Raw genomic sequence first — 17,739 nt, forward strand, 5'->3', positions numbered from 1 at the left:
CAAGTAAAAAAGTAACATCTTAATTCTAGCTGCTTCTAATACTACTACTATTATTAATAATAATAATATTTCTTCAATATTTACTTTTAAATAAAGATTTTTTTTATTTTTTTTTTAAATACCCTGAAAGTCTTTAATTCTTCGAATCAAATGTATGCAAAAAAAGCACAAATCCTTTTAATATCCAGCAATATTTTATTAAATTCTTTATCCAAATATTTCATTAATATTAATAATAATAATTTCCTATTTTTAAAAATGATAGCAATAATTTACTATTTTCATATAATTGTTTTTTTTACATTATAGTTATCTTTAAAATAATATTAGCCAATAGTTTTTCTACAGTTCTAGCGCAGAAACAGCACACATTAAACATTGTTTTTTTTATTTATTTTTTTTAAAATTATTTTTCATAATAAAATATTATTTTTTTAATAATAATATTAACAACAATGTCCTAGTATTTTTTTAAAATATACGTTTAGCATTTCTGTTATTTTTTTAAACACTATAAGCATGTGATTTTTCTTTAGTTAAAATTCTTATTCTAACACCATAAAGATGTAAATAAAAGGTATACAAAAAAAAAAATGCCAGTGCATGTGTGTGCAAATACCAGTCTGACGAGTTCAGAAAAGAAAAAAACCCTGGCAGCTTCTCTTGTGCTGCGCGCGCCGTGTTCTCAAGTGTACGGACGGTGTCCACGCGCGCTCCCGCCGCTCCTCCCCGCGTGAAGAAGTTTTAAGCGCTCGCGCTCACAGCTCACCGATTCACCAACACAGCAGCGGAGAAGTGTCGGAGTTTCGGTCCGCGGACACTAACACTGCGCTCCTTTACGCGGACACTTTCCAAAAGGGACTTTCTGTCAGAAGCATTACACATAAGCGCTGCTCGTGCGTGTGAGAAATACATTTGTCCTATGGTTTGGAGAGAAACGCGAGTTATTGGATAAATAACGCAGGACTGACGGAACGCATTCGGGACTCTCGCGGTGCGTTTTTACCTCCGATGCGTCGCTGATGCGCTCGAGCTGGTGAGTGAAACGCAAACAGAGTAAAGAGTGAAAAATTTGTATTTTTATATTTTTTTTTACATTTAGGGGGAAAAAATGTAGTAAAATGTAGTAAAATTCCCCGCACTGTTATCATGTTAAACTTTGCATGCAGGGAAATCTCAAATACAATGCTTATGTGCACCAAAACTGCACTTATGAATCAAATAAAGTCATCTTTACACTATGCATGCATTCATTTAGACTCTAAAAAGTGTTGCAACAAAGTTTCAAAGCTGGCTGATAGTTTTATAAACATTGCATTCGTTAAATAGATGTGCAGTGATACATGATATACAGTACAGATGAATGGATGGAGAGTTTGGAAGCTGGTGCAAACAGTGCACTACAGTGTAATAGTCTAAATGTGCATGCTTGTGCATATTGTATATATATATATATATATATATATATATATATACACAGTACAGATGACTCTTTACGTACAACAGTTTTACATGGTATATAATAATTGTGGAATAAATGTAAAGCTTTGGACGACCACTGCAAACAATTGATTCACTGATAATGAACTGATAACTCCAAGTGTTTGACCGCAGACGGACAAAAACATCATTTATTTGGGTGCAGTTTGGCTTTATTTTAGCAGTGCGTCCCACACCAAACTCAGGCAGTCTAAAGGATCGACAAACAAATGTCTAAAAACAGGTTTCATTTAGTCTGCTCGACAGGAGTTCAAAGGTAGTGTCGGTGACTCAAAGGCCAATCTGTTCAGTCACACGGGGCATAAAGGAGATTAAATGTTATTATTTCGGATTTTACCTGCTTTATTTCTGGTTTCAGCATTCTTAGTCTAAAATTAGTCCAAGCGAATAAGGAAGTATTACAACTTCTTGTCTTAGTCATAAAAATGTCACACAGTACACAATGTGTAATGTAATACGATATGTAATATTCCGAAAATACAGAAGAGAGGGAAACATTAGGATATAATGTAGCCTAACAGATGCTCGGCCAAGAGAAAGCCACAAATAGCACATTTAGCTACTGTACAAGTCTATAAAAAGAAATTGTGTGCCAGCAAATTTAATTTTGTTTGGTTTTATTGCTTTCATTAGAGTATATTCGAGTAATAATACATCCCTTTCCACCGCAGGTCTACATAAATCTCTGTATTACTGAACTGTAGAAGTGCACACATCAACTACAGTTAGCGTGAACAATTGTTTTCATATCGTTAAATATGAACTGCATTTACTTTAGAAACATCACAAGCTGTGTAACACAAAGACTTGCACAAGTATGCAAATGTTTGCAGGTCTTCTTTTGGTATATTACATCACAAATAGAACTTGTGAGGTCATATTTCTCTTATATCAGAATAGATTGAAGCGCATGTGGTCTATGCATTAAGAACAGACACATAAATGTCTGTTTTGTACTATATATACTAATCATTCGAGTGTTTATCTCAGCCCGTGCACATATTGCACATATCAGCGTTAGTTTATGATAGCAAAGCTGATATGTGTACCAGTTAATTTGTAACGTATATTCAAGTGATAATAAGTGTCTTTAAGCAACACCGCTACACAAATCTCTGTATTCCAGAACAATGATGGTGCACGCTTGAATGTTTAAACATCAGTTGTCCAGACCTTTACATTTGACTCGGCATCCCAAACGGACAAAGCAATCTGTTGGACTACTTCAAACCAAAAAGCGACCAGATCTTCACACATTACAGGCCCTAGTTTGAATTTGTATGACTGTATTTTGTATTTTGAGATCTTTGAATTATAAGACTGAAGTAGACGCTAACAGGAGATCTGTTCTATACTCGGACTATTCTGTATGTTTATCTGTGTCGGTGCATGCACAGAGTTCAGCGTTAGTTTACGATAGCAAAGCTGATGTGCAGAACAGCCGCCTTGCGAGCAGTGTCATTCAGACATCTGCATGAAAACAAGCGCACAATACTGTTTAATTAAGTTTAATTAGGTTTGGAGGGAAGCGCAATGCTACAAACCACCAATAAAATCCAATTTTCTCTCTATTCCCCTTTCAATTAAGAAGTTTGTTGGAAAACCAGACTGGATTCTATGTGTTGAGGTTTTGCTATGATACTTATTCTCAATCTCATTCTTAGTTGAAGGCATTAGGGGCGTTTCCATAATATATATATATATATAAGCATATATCTTAATAACGTAAGGGTTTCATACGTTCTAGTGGCTTCCTCTGGTATTTTAATTCCTTGGCATTTTAAATGTCAAAGAAAGAAGCCCAGAATAGGGATGATAGTGTAGAAAAGACCATATGGAAGGTGAGAGAACACTGTGCACTGGGATATGAGGTGGTGGTGGCGTAGTGGGCTAAAGCACATAACAGGTAATCAGAAGGTTGCTGGTTCATTCCCCACAGCCACCACCATTGTGTCCTTGAGCAAGGCACTTAACTCCAGTTGCTCCGGGGGGGATTGTCCCTGTAATAAGTGCACTGTAAGTCACTTTGGATAAAAATGCCACATGCATAAATGTAAATGTTGTGTTGTTACAAATCTGCATAACTTTCTCTACATAGTCTCATCACAACTCGTAAAGTCAAGTAATCCTTTTTTTATTCGTTCAAGATGCCGAAACTTAAGATATCGTACAGCTTGAGTCGTACGTTCCCAACCAGTCAACAAAGACAATTTAAAATCGATGCAATACAGCCATCAGATTTTAGCTAGCCTCCTATCCAACACTTTATTTTAAGAAAGGAAACATCTGTGAACGGGGCTGGACTGGGGAAGAGAAATCTGCCTGGGATTTTACATGGCAACTGTCCCAACTGTTGAGCGCGTGGAGGGGGGGTTGGATGGGGTTGGAGGGGGCGTGTCCGCTGTCCTTTTCGCTGTGCATGTCGTAGCTCCGTTTTGTGGTCTGTTCTGCATAATGCGGCGGCTCATTTTTGCTTATAGTGGCACATTTCACTGATGACCCACCCCCCTGGGTCATCACGATGTCCACCCCTGATCGGCCCAAAAGTGCCCAGTATGCCAGACTACCAGTCCTGCCCTGTCTGTGAACAAATTTGATAACTCTTTTTAGATTCATTTCAGCAAATGACTGATGTATGTCAACAACATATACTCATCTCGTTCCAAAGCCTACTGTTTTATTCCTTGGGACACAACAGTGACTTTCCCATTAAATCCATGGATAGGTTTAGGGTTTGTGTAAGGAGCTAGGCTTTATGGTTCGGTTTAGGTTTGGGTTAGGGGTTAAACGTAAAGGGAGTAAAAGTTGAATGTTTTATGAGCTAACTTGTACGATTTCTTATGATTTTCCTATCTCATACTAATTATTAAAACTATTATTATAAAGACAATATAAAAAATGATCAAGAGGTTTGGGGTTAAACTCATGGTAAATTGCACTAACATCATTCATCGATTCATGAATTTTTCTCTAAGGGTGTTTAAGTAAGTAAATATTAGTAAACTCGTACGATTTCGGAAATCTTGTACTATTATTATGACTAGTCAAGAGACCGGGTTGCATTTTTTAAATTCCATAGATTGTTAGCCTCAGTCACGTCCTCTTTTGTGCTCCACGGTTTGGAACAAGATGTCATAATTTTCATTTTTGGCAGAACTACAGTATACCTTTACGGTAAGAAAGCCTGAGTCATAATTGTAAGTCTATCATCACTTAGGGGTTTCTTAACTCAGGGGGTTAAAACTTTATCAATCTGTCAATCTTTATCAATCTGACGAATGTTCCCAAGCTCTTGTCCCAGATGAGTGGATTTGCGGTATCCTGCTGTTTTTGGTCCCCTTTTACACCAATTAGCAGGCATCTCTGCTGGCCTGTCCTTCACAACAGCGAGATTAAGAGGTTAAAAGTCAGTGTGGAGGTGAAGGCGGAGAGGGGGTTGACAGGGTGGAGGGGCGTAGAGAGAAAGAGCAGAGAGACAGTGTTAGTCAAATAGCGGGTGGCTTGAGGGAGTTGACGGAGCAGAAAAAGCAACACTTGAGAAAGAATGTGTGTGTGTGTGTGTGTGTGTGTGTGTGTGTGTGTGTGTGTGTGTGTGCGCAAAGTAAAGTCGCAAAAGACCATCAGAATGGGTCAACTGAATCTGTGATGACAGAATTGTCATTTTGGGTGAACTATTCCTTTAAAAGGTTTTTGAACGATAGCCCTCAGGAGAAACCAAGATCTTCCAGGTGTCCCACAGCTCTTCTAGGCTTTAGCTCTTTTAAATCAACCCCCAGGCTTCAAAGAGCCACAAAGCCATGTTGATCAAGCAGAGTGTGTGCGTGCAGCCCAAACCCTCTGCAAATGCTGCCAAGCCAAATCGAAGAAGACCTTGATGAATGGGGCCAAATTATTCATTATAGGTTATGAAGGATCACATCAACCTTGCTATAAGTACACACACGCGATGGTTTCAGGCTTCTCAGCTGTAGCTCATACCATAAATAACTTAAAAAGACGGCCATTCGTCAAATGCTCCTGCAGGCATTGGACTATATTTTTGCTCTCGCTTTTTACAGACTGATCTCACTGTGTATTCGGTGACAGAAGGTCAAAAGTTCTTTGGCTAAAATTGGTCTGTGCTTACTGAAGCACTGCCCCCAGTGGCTGAAGCTAGAAGTGTTGCTTAACGTATGAACATGTGCGTATGTATGGAATTCGATAGTATAGTAATTCAATAGTAAAGTGTCCACTGGTTGCACACACATTCTCAGCAGATGCAGTAAGTCATCCAGGTATTGTTTGTGTACTGTATCATAAATATGGAGTACTTGGACATCCTACTCATTTGATATACTGCTTTTTGCATATTGTGTAGCAGGGAAGGGTCTATCTTTCTTTCCTCACTTTTCCGTGTCTATTTGGTCCATTAAGAATATGACAAGAATCAGAAATTCCCCTCCGAAAACGACCGGTGGGGGAGGGAGTACATCCGCGCCAGCCACCACAAATTGCCGCACTTTAGCCAGGCGGTAAAAAAAAAGGAAAAAGATTTCAAATCTAAGATTGTAATTTCCTCTTGTTTGAACTGTAATTAGGAAATGAGACACTTAAACCAAAGACGCAGAACAGCAGCTCAAGAGCTTAAGAGCTCATCAGCGTCTAACCGCGGCCCTGAAGTCTACGCCAGTGTCAAACACTCCACTGCTCGCTATTAATGGCTGATGCAAATTCAAACAAATTTCCAGATGAACATTAACTCATTTGACTTTACCCACAAACTGATAAGTGCATAATAAGTGTTAGTTTAGCATTTTCTTGTTTAACGTTTGGATTTTGGTGGTCTGGCTTTGTAGTCGATGTGTGTGGGCCTGTGTTTGTCTGAGGGTCAGCGGTCAGCCTTAAGTCGTGGAATGTGTCGATGAACTTTGTGTGCACTGTATGCACAAACACACACCCTGTACTGAGGGGTTATGCAGCAAACACACATGCCTACGCGTAAGTCCACCTTCAGTACACATATACGCTTGGGTAATTTCTCTGTCGCGTGTGCCGTCATGCAACGCTCCCCTTGGAGCTATTTCAGTACAGGTTAACGACACTCATATCTGCTTTCAACTGGCACAGGGTGACATGGCCATTCTGCATGTGTGAACCTACACTGACAAAGCTGATGAATTATTGCAACTTGCAATGTGCTAATTAAATCAGTGCTCCTTGATCAAAGGCATTTTGTGTGTGTCATAGCTTTAGATGTCCATTGTGAAACTACAGAATCAAGTTATAATACTTACAAAGAAGTCCTAAAAAGTACCACGGTATGATGTGCTGAATGGTATTATTTGAAGTCCCATGTAAATACTGGTATATACCATACAATGTATAATGGTATCATGGTATTACACCTGATACCATCATTGTACCTTGATATATATCAAAGTACCATGATACTACCAATTGAATACACCACTGTGCCATGGCATTTATCAAGTGCCAAAGTATCACCAATGGATGCTATCACTGTGCCTTGGGGTATATCAAAGTACAATGTTAATCAAACACCATCACTGTACTATGGTATATATTAAGGTACCATGATATTACAATCGGATGCTATCACTATACCATGGTATATCATGGTATTACCAATGGATTCCATCACTGTACTATGGTATATATTAAGGTACCATGGTATTACCAATGGATGCCATCACTGTACCTTGGGGTACATCAAAATACCATGTTATTACATCGAACACCATCACTGTACTATGGTATATATTAAGGTACCATGATATTACAATCGGATGCTATCACTATACCATGGTATATCATGGTATTACCAATGGATTCCATCACTGTACTATGGTATATATTAAGGTACCATGGTATTACCAATGGATGAAATCACTATACCATGGTATATACCAATATACCATGGTATTACCAATGGATGCCATCACTATACCATGGTATATGCCAATATACCATGGTATTACCAATGGATGCCATCTCTGTACCTTGGGGTATATCAAAGTACCATGGTGTTACATTGAACACCATCACTGTACTATGGTATATATTAAGGCACCATTGTATTACCATAGGATGACATAACTGTACTATGGTATTTATCAAAGTACCTTGCTGTTGCCATTGGATACCTCACTGTACCATTGTGTATATCAAAGTACCATGGTATTACCATCTCACACCATCAAAGTACCATCGGAAGAAATCACCGTACTATGGTACATATCACAGTACCATGTTATTACACTGAATACCATCACAGCACTATTGTCTATATTAAGGTACCATAGTATTACCATCTAATACCATCACTGTACCATGGCATATATCAAAGAACCATGTTATACCATCAGATAACATCAATGTACCATGGTACAGTATATCAACGTAGCATAGTATTATATTGGATACTAACAATGTACCATGGTTAATATCAAATTACTATGGTATTTCCATCTGCTACAATCACTGTACCATGGTATATACCAGAGGACCATCTAATACCCTCACTATACCATGGCACTGCCCACTGCAGTTGTATTTACCAGCTTTAGATAACACTGATTTCACAACCCTCTTAGAAACTTCACATATCTGATTGTGTTATTTTCGGAGTCGTTCTGTGGTGGCGCAATTTAAACATTCCACTTCATCAAGGTTTTATTATGAATTTTACAACTCACTGGAGGCCATTTAACAGCAGTGATTTATTTGGTATTTTGTGAAGTAGGATTGTAGAACTGTTCTTTCAAGATTATAAAACACAAATACACATTTCTTATTTAGGTGTGTCAGAGTGATTCATTCAACTGCACCTCAAGTAGAGTTTAAAATACGACTTGTTAACATGCCTCCGCAATTCTGCAATACCTGATATTAGATATTTCCACAAAGTGTGACTGACTCAAAAGTAAAATATACCTCTGAGACACAGGCCTGCACGTGTCGGGCACACACTATATCATATGGTGCGACTGCATGTGATATCTGTGGTAGTGTCTCTGTACGTATCTCTCGGAGACTCGCTCTGGAGCAGTTTGTGAGTGAGAAACAGCCGGATTGAATTTTGGGTAACTCTGTAATAGCCAGAACTCACCTGCTGGCAAGATGGGCAACTTATAGATGTCAACAGCTTGTACTTAATCAGACAGCAATTCAATTCAGTATAATAAATACTATCATTTAAATAATATATCATTATTAATGACTTCTTATTTTTTATGTACTTTTTATGTTGGGGTGAAATATGATCCAGACTCAGTACGGTGCTTCTAAGAATACCACAGAATTACCACCATGTTCTCCACGTAATCTGCCCCAGGGCATATCACATGTGTGTTTTGGATTGTGTGTGACTCAAAGACAGGCCTTTCTGGTGTTTACACACTATCAGATGTCAGACATGTGGATCTTCATGCTACAGGAATCATGTTGTCTCTCTTTGATTTAAGACAGGTTGATACATTTTGCCCTATGAAAAAGTCGCAAGTGTCACATTTCCAAAACATGCAGATTTATGTATAGCTATCTAAACAAGGATGTACAGTACCATAGATTTGTACAGTTTTTTAAAAGCTACCAATAATTACTTACTTCTACAGACTTCTATTAACTATGACAGAATAACAGACATTTGAGCTGCTGCTGAGACAGTTGGACATGAAGTCAATATAGAAACAGCACGTAATTGTCAGAAACAAAATGAAAATGCATACTTTAACACATCTGAATCGATACTGATACTGACGGAGAACGGCGAGAGCTAAGCCGTCCGCCTGCATTCCTGCATGAAGTCAGTGTGCGTGTGTGTGTCAGATAAACACTCCTGACCACCTGCAAAGCTTCACTCGACTGCATTCAACACCTCTGGAATCTGCACCGTTAAAACGACAGAACGGCTCGCTCAATTTCCATCGCAAAAACAGAGCTGTCGTTGTCTTAACTGGCAGAAAGCTACAGTTGTTTTCCTGTTTGACTATCGGTCACCTAAAATCTCCATTCTGTTCGGGGATATCCAAAAAAGTGTAAAAATGTGAAGGAATGCAATACGTTGCAAAGTAAAGACAAAAAAAACAACTACATTTTTACATTTGCAGGAGAAAGCTTGAGTCATGGTTCCCATGCAAAAATACCTGCCATGATGCTAGGCTGGTTGCTAAGTGTAATGAGTGGTTCCTAGTGTATTGCTGCGTGGTTGCTAAAGTATTCTGAGTGGTTTTTGGCATGTTGCTAATTCTAAGACATTCAGAGTGTTGCTAGGGCATTGCTAGGTGGTTGCTACTGTGTTCTAAGTAGTTTTTGGCTAGTTGCTAATGCTAGGGCATCGCTACATGGTTGCTAATGTGTTCTGAGGGTTTTTTGGCATGTTGCTAATTCTAAGACATTCAGAGTGGTTGCTAGGGCATTGCTAGGTGGTTGCTACTGTGTTCTAAGTAGTTTTTGACTAGTTGCTAATGCTAGGACATCAATGCATGGTTGTTAAAGTTTTCTGAGTGTTTTTTTAAATGTTGCTAATGCTAAGACATCCAGAGTGGTTTCTAGGACATTGCTAGGTGGTTGCTACTGTGTTCTGAGTGGCTGGTAGGGCACTGATAGGTGGTTGCTATTCTGTTCCGAGTGGTTTTCGGCATGTTGCTAATGCTAAGACTTTCTGAGTGGTTGCTAGGTCATTGCTAGGTGGTTACTACTGTGTTATAAGTAGTTTTGGGCTAGTTGCTAATGCTAGGACATCGCTAAATGGTTGTTAATGTGTTCTGAGGGTTTTTTGGCATGTTGCTAATTCTAAGATATTCGGAGTGGTTGCTAGGGTGTTTCTAGGTGGTTGCTACTGTGTTCTAAGTAGTTTTTGGCAAGTTGCTAATGCTAGGGCATTACCAGGTGGTTACTAATGTATTCTGAGTGTTTTTTAGCAAGCTGCTAATGCTAGGGTCATCCTGAGTGATTGCTATGCATAATTAGGTGGTTGCTATAGTGTTCTGAGTGGCTGGTAAGGCATTGCTAGGTGGTTACTAATGTGTTCTGAGTGTTTTTTGGAAACTTGCTTTTGCTAAGGTCATTTGGAGTGGTTGCTAGGGCATTGCTAGGTGGTTGCTATAGTGTCCTCTTTTTACATTTATTGTAGAAAAATGAGAGACGAACTGCCAGTACAGTTTTAAATGTATGAACCTAAAAGTACAAATTAATTCTAACAGTAATAGCAATAGTAATAGTGATACTTGCCTTAACAAACACCACAAAATAAAGAGTGTGTAAAGTGAGGAGGTATTCCTCCATCTGTTGGATACAAACATCCAGAGACAGGCCCCTGCGTGCGCCCACCCTTTTCCTCCCCCCATACATGCTCTTCCTGAAACATTCCAGCCGCGGCCTACAGTCGGACATACAGCTGACACTTACTGAATCTATGTCCGTCTGCTCCTTTTACAGAGATAACGGAAAGAGAAGAATTAGAAGGATAAAGAGGAGAGGACGAGAGGAGAGGAACTGTCCTGTCATACAGCCTGGTGAGTCCACACACCTTCCTGTCTGGAATGCAGATGTCATGTCACAATACTTTGAACCACATCAATTACTTTGCATTGTTTCCATTGGCGAAAATACCAATACACCGTCGACCATGACTAAGGCCTAGAAGTGTTATTGGGAGCATGGGAGACAGTCTTAGGAGTCAGCGTTTAGGAGATGCTTTAACAATCTGGCACGCAGAGCTTCCAAAACCACAAATTTGGCTGAAGTCATTGAAAAAAACCCACAAAACATCCTATTTCAATAAGCCCCCTCTCAAAATAGATTGAGAGATTAATGAAAAGTTGCCTTGTAATCGAGTGTGTATTTGTGTGCGTATGGAATGCAACCATGCTGAGGAAGGAGGTAAAGTTTTAACCCAGGGGTGTTCAAATGTGGTTGCAACTCTAATGAAACACATCTGATGTAGCCAGTCAGGGTCTTTGGATTCATTGGAAAATTACTGGCAGTTAGATTTAACATTTACACTACATTTTTAGTGCAGAGCAGATGCTTTTATCCAAAGTGACTTACAAATGAGGAATACAGCATAAGCTATTCATTCTAAAAGGGCTGTTCACACGTTTTTGCATCCATATGCATTTTTATAAAAACAATTTAACTTTTGTGCCTACTAATGGTTACCTTTATATGGAACACCAATTTTTTAGACACTGTGTGAAGTTATTATCATAAAAAAAAATTATTCTCCCGATTTGGAATGCCCAATTCCCAATGTGCTTCAAGTCCTCGTGATGGCACAGTGACTCGCCTCAATCCGGGTGATGGAGGACGGATCTCAGCTGCCTCCGCGTTTGAGATCGTCGACCCGTGAATCTTATCACGTGGCTTGTTGAGCGCATTACCGCGGAGTCACAGTACTTCACACCATCCACCGTGGCAACTCACCATGCGCCCTACCGAGAGCGAACCTCATTAGCGATCACGAGGTTATCCCATGTGACTCTACCATTCCTAGCAACAGGGCCAATTTGGTTGCTTAGGAGACCTGGCCGGAGTCACTCAGCACGCTCTTGGAGAACTCCAGGTGTGGTAGCCAGCGTCTTTACCACTGTGTCTTGGGACACCTGCGTTCTCATAAACACATTCACTCTGAATGGCCACTAAGCAGGCAAAAACATGAGAAGCATTAGCAGGAAGATAAATTAATTACCTTAAAATTTAAGTTTATACATTTAAAACTTACTGGCATATCGACTCTCATTTCTCTACCAAATAAAAGTCAAGAGTACTGCTACAAACTCTTCCTCCTCCATAACATGAAAAAGGGTTGTGCATATATTATATATTGTGCACAGAGCAGAGGTCAGAGGGCTTGGACGTATTTTTCCCAAACTAAAATTTAACACAAGTACTACATCAATTTGGGATGCACTAATCTTAATCTTGCATACTACATAGGTTGTGTAGTATGCTAATCGGAATGCAGCTTAGATCTCAAAAAACAGGACTTAGCGATCCTGCTTGAACCTTTGACTGTATCCCCAGCAGTCCATGTGAAGAAACAGGTCTTCAAGGCCAAAGACTCGCGTGGTCGAGATTTATGAAGGTGAGAGAGTATGTCTAATCACGCATTTATGTAAGGCGTACCACAACCTGGCCCAGCATGTCGCAGCAGTCAAGACTTAAGCGCTTTTAGACAATGGGGGGTTACTATATTGTACAGCCTGAGGTCGGACTAGTGCTTTTGCTGAACTGACCCTCACCCTGTTGTGGCATGTCCTAAACAGCCCAGAAAAGGCTTCAGGTCGTGGGGTGCACTAATATATCCTCTTTCCCTCCTTGACCTGGATACAATAGTATAAAAGTGAAGAGACAATACAAAAGACAAGGTAATTGTCCTGTTTGCAAGAGTGTGTATGTACAAACTTAAAATGTTGCCACAAATGTTGTGGTACTTCATACTTTGGAAAACGCTGACGATGGGAAACTGAAAACTTTACTTTAACAAAACATTCATGACAGGCGCGCTAATAACACTGGCCAATCACATCAGTCTTAATGTGTATTTGTAACTGCGGTTAGTAAAAGCACCATTTCTGAGAGGGTTTTACAGTGCAAACTGACAAGCAGCAAAAGCACAGCACGATGTTAGCATGCTAAGTACTGCTGTAAAAAATATAAAAACTCCTAGCCAAAAAAAAGAAAGAAAAGAAATTCAGCCCTTGCCCAAGCGGTACTAAATTCCTTCCAAGCAGCATCTGTGTCAACACTATTTCTTTCCGCTTAAGTCATCAGGTTGCCGATTAGCATACAAGCTGAAGCAACGATACTCGATACTCAAGTACATGGTGACATCCTGCTCGTATTTGTTTTACATTAAGCCTGCAAGTTCTCTTACATATCCAGTTCACCCTGAGCCTCGTAGGTCCCTGTGTGTGTTTGGATTTGTTGCTCAACCAACCCCAAGAGCTTGAGTCTGCCTCGCTGCATTATCATCATTTACACAAGAGTAGAGCGAAGGCGTTAAAATAGACTTAGCACCATCCTAAACCTGACTTACAGCACAATGCTAAGATTTACCTAACCTAAACACACTGTTAGACAAACACCAGCGAACCGAGCCAACCAAGACCTGCAGATAAATCCAAATATTTACACTCAAATAAAATACTTTTGACCATGCATGTGCCACTCCAGGCACCATGTGCTTCACGGATTAGCGACAGAATGACTAACAGATATGCAACACATGTGGTAACCCTCACACACACACACAAGTAGAATGGAAGATGCACTGTGAACAGCCCCTCGTATCAAGACAAGGGCCTAGTTCTGTGTGCTGATGGATGGGTGAACTTGAAGAGGCACCTGGGACTGGTCAAATTCAATTTGGCAAAGTGTTTAAAGCAGGGAAGAATGTTTACAGAGTGCATGGTTAGCGTGTATGAGGATATGTGTATTGGGAATCGAGAGGCCACTTTCAAGCTATGCTCCTTTTCACAAATCCCCCACTTCTCTTCAAACCTTTATGCTTAAACAGCTCTCGGGTCTCCACAGAGATGCCTGAGGGAAAGTTATGAAGTTGTGCCATGAGTCTTATATCCACCAGGATACTTGAGATAGGCCCATGTTTTCTTATATCTGCAGCCACACAAAATAGAAAACTTTGGAGTCTCATCCACAAATAATTCTGTAAAAATTGCAACATTATGTAGGCAGAAAATTATTAAAAACAGGAACTTATTCAGGGACGAACCTATAATATACTGTATGCAATACATGCAACATACGAGGGCCAAATCATGCCAAAGGGGGCGGTCGGATGGCAAAACAATTTAACTGGTCGCCAACATTGACATTGCATACAACCCCATAATTGGGTAGTTGCACCCCTGAGTGTACGCACATAAATTCCATTTAACACCATTGTATATATATGAGACAATGATTTTTGGCTTAAATACGATTACACAGTCTTCACCATAAGTGGCCAATATCGTGTCGTGCCGCAACGGCTTGAGACTGTCTACACTGGATGCGGAGATGTTGACATGCACGGGCAATCAGCTGTGAGCTGTAGAACCAAGCATGTACGGAGCATCAGAAATGGAATAGGATGCCCCTATACTGTGCCACGACAGTCACACCCAGTGTAGACAACATCAATGAGCAATATGCTTCGATGCGACGCATCGTGTCATTCGAGTCTGGTGTAGACAGTTTGTTAGTAAGAGATTTCTTATTTGGATTTCTTTGGAATAACCTTCTTCAGCTTTATAGCATTGTGCCTGATAGAAAGTGTTGCTGGTTGTGACATGTTGATCAACAGCTCAGATATAAGATCTCCAAGACGATGGACTTGCATCACTGGCAACCAAACCTGTATCTGGTGGTGCATCTATCTTGCGCATCTCATCTGTCTGTGGGGTCTTGGAATGCAACCAATGAGGATCCAGTATGCAAACAATGCATTCTTTTGTAACATACGAGGCAATAGATGGATCTGCTTGACATCTTTATCTTTAATTGAGTGTGTAAGATGCATGAGTGGGTTATGGAAAACAGCCCTGGGGCAACCAGACTCAAAAAAAATCACCAACGGTAAAGCATGCCAGTTAAACAAGGAGGTTATCGGTGGCCAAGTTTCACGATCATCTGGAATGAGGAAAAATGCACACTTACAAATTCTGTCATCAACTACACAAAATGACATTCCTAGACAATTACAGGTCTTGATGCTGTCTGCTCTTTTCAATCTACCATTTAAAACTCATGCAATGTAGCAAAGGAGCTTGTGTTGAGAATCTGGACAATGATAAATGCAGTGCCAGATTCGCCAAGTGGTTTTGTGGCAAGAGACTTTGTGAGACTTTTCTGCATATTGAAGAAGCACTTTTATGGCTTGTGCACACTCTGATTCCACACATACCAACCTGTTATAATAAGCATGTCTCTGTGTGTAAATACATGGCATGCATGACTAAGAATGCTAAGCATCTACCTGGTGGTAACTTCTATGTAAGAGACTATTTACAATGTCCATCACAAATTATCAAAATGATTCACATTTTTAATGAAGAGGAAAAGGTTGAATTTGGCTACAACCAGCTATTTGCTTGGATGATGGCAATAAATGTGATAGAGAAAAGGATTGCAGGGTGCACGCTCTTTTATTTGAAGGACAGAACTGGTAATCACTTCAAAAGAATGTATGGAGTTACACGTCACAGAGGTTAAAAATTATTTAACAATGAGACAAACACACAAACAGGGTTACTAAAGTTCACCCAAAATAGACACTACAACTTTTTATCGCTCTAGGCCCTAACATCCACATTTATGTTTGCCGTCATTTGCGATTTGGCTGACTTTCTCCTCCTGATTATAAGTCATCATAACATCACAACATAGCAAATGTTGCATCTCTAATTCCAATTACTATATGCCCAAAATCGTGTCGCTGCATGTTTGGGTAAAGCTGAACTCAACTCAACTCTGTTGCAATACCAATAGTTTAAGCCACTCAAACTTGCTACAAACCGCTATCAGTGTCAATGCCCCTTAAGGACAAAAAAAAGAGATCAACTTTAAATATAAACTGTGCTCACTAGCACTAGGTACTTCAAAGACTGCCCAAAGATCACCATAGTTCTTGTGTAACCCATGTAAGCCTGAAGGGTTGTGCCTTTCTTGGTCTTTGAGTGACTGGTGGCCTCGACAACCTGAACCCCTCTTAACTGATCTCAGATCACATTTTAAACCTTGCAGGGTTATCACATTCCTAACTTGACTAAGATTAATGGAAATGCATGCTAATCGACACGCCACAATAGACTGTGATTAACAATCTAGTCGAGAATCTTACAATCAATGTTAAGTGTAATTATGGGTCTAAAAGCAAACCTTCATAGAGAGCTAATCTAAATGAAGAATCTCTCCTGACGGCGACAGAGATGGAGGTGCACTGACAGAAGGGCTTTGTGTTGTTTCTGGCTCATTTATTAATGGTAATCATTGATCAAGGCATGCAGAGCTATGCATCCAGACCTACGCAAACAACCGTGAAATAAGGTTTGAGACATGACGTCTGACAAAGCCAACTAGGGTTAGAGTAGGGGTTAGGGGTTAGGTTTGATGTTGGCTTGACAAAGTCTTGCCTGTAAGTTTAAAATAGTTTAAAAAGCCTGAATTTTACAGTTTTATAGGCCCAACAGTCAGACAGGGGTGGATGTAGCTTGAAAGCTCTAGATCAAAGATTGTGATCTTGGTGTAGGGATTTAGAAAAACCCTAAAAAAAACACACTTGTAGAGTAACAGTTAGTACATTTACATGTGCACTAATAATCAATTTGTCAAGCTAACATGATTCCTTACAGGAGACACTTGTAAATCAAATTCATTTTGGATTTGCTTACTCTTAAGTGCACAGTTGAGAAGCAAATATCTGCAGTCTGTCCTTTTCCATTCCAGTCGCCCACAAGGCTCGTCCCTGGGGCTCTTGCGTGGAGAACAATGCAGCACTTTGGCTGCAGTTCGGTTTAGGCCGGGACGTCTGCGCAAGCACACGTCCGGAGCGTTGGGTTTCAAATCACTAGTGGGCAATGACAGGCTGAAGGCACCTGCCTGTGCTTGGGATTGTAATACAACCTGCATGTACATGCAGCAAAACATGGCCTTGCTATCTTCCCTGATGTCAGACATCACAATTCAAGAAGGCAATGGGATCTGGTTGCAGACAAAACACAAAAATGCCTCCTTGCAGCCTGCAGACACGACACTAATTGGATGGCGAACACTGTTGATTCTTTGTATCTTAAATGAGTATGTCAAGCTAAGGTTGTGGCCAAAAATTGTTATCTTCACCACCGCGAAAGACTTAAGGGATCGTACTCAATGCATTCATTGTAAGAGCGGAGGATGATGTAGCCCTAAGGGGTTTTGCACAGATTACGAACTACCATAAAAAAAGGGTTGTATAATGGTCACAAGTCTGCATAATTATAATTAGACTCACCAAAAGTTATAATTAAATTTTTCTCAAATTTGCTGATCACAATCAGGCAGGTAACACATATTTAAATATCCGAGAACGTGAATCAAATTTGAGAGCTGTGGCTTATGGGATCCATTTTGGTCTGGTCCTCTCACAAAGTTATCATACAGCCTCAGAAGACTTGGAATATAGTGCAGAAGTCATATGAACTATTTTATGCTCATATGTTTTTTAATCCATTTAGAAGTTTGAATCGACTCGTTCCG

The 17,739-nt window shown here is 39.9% G+C and overlaps 2 protein-coding genes across 3 annotated transcripts in view; one reads left to right on the forward strand and one right to left on the reverse strand.

The window, feature by feature from the left end:
- Window positions 1-17,739, reverse strand: part of coro7 (coronin 7) — a 157,193-nt gene that overhangs the window by 37,081 nt on the left and 102,373 nt on the right. The gene's annotated exons all lie outside the window — the stretch shown is intronic.
- vasnb (vasorin b) overlaps window positions 778-17,739 on the forward strand; it is a 32,201-nt gene continuing 15,239 nt past the window's right edge. Inside the window, exons 1-2 of the mRNA XM_052131348.1 lie at window positions 778-1,036; window positions 10,939-11,015. The gene's annotated coding sequence lies outside the window, so the exon portion shown is untranslated. The remainder of the gene's footprint in view (window positions 1,037-10,938; window positions 11,016-17,739) is intronic.

The sequence above is a fragment of the Xyrauchen texanus genome, chromosome 8 (genome assembly GCF_025860055.1).
Source record: "Xyrauchen texanus isolate HMW12.3.18 chromosome 8, RBS_HiC_50CHRs, whole genome shotgun sequence".
Classification (NCBI taxonomy): domain Eukaryota; kingdom Metazoa; phylum Chordata; class Actinopteri; order Cypriniformes; family Catostomidae; genus Xyrauchen; species Xyrauchen texanus.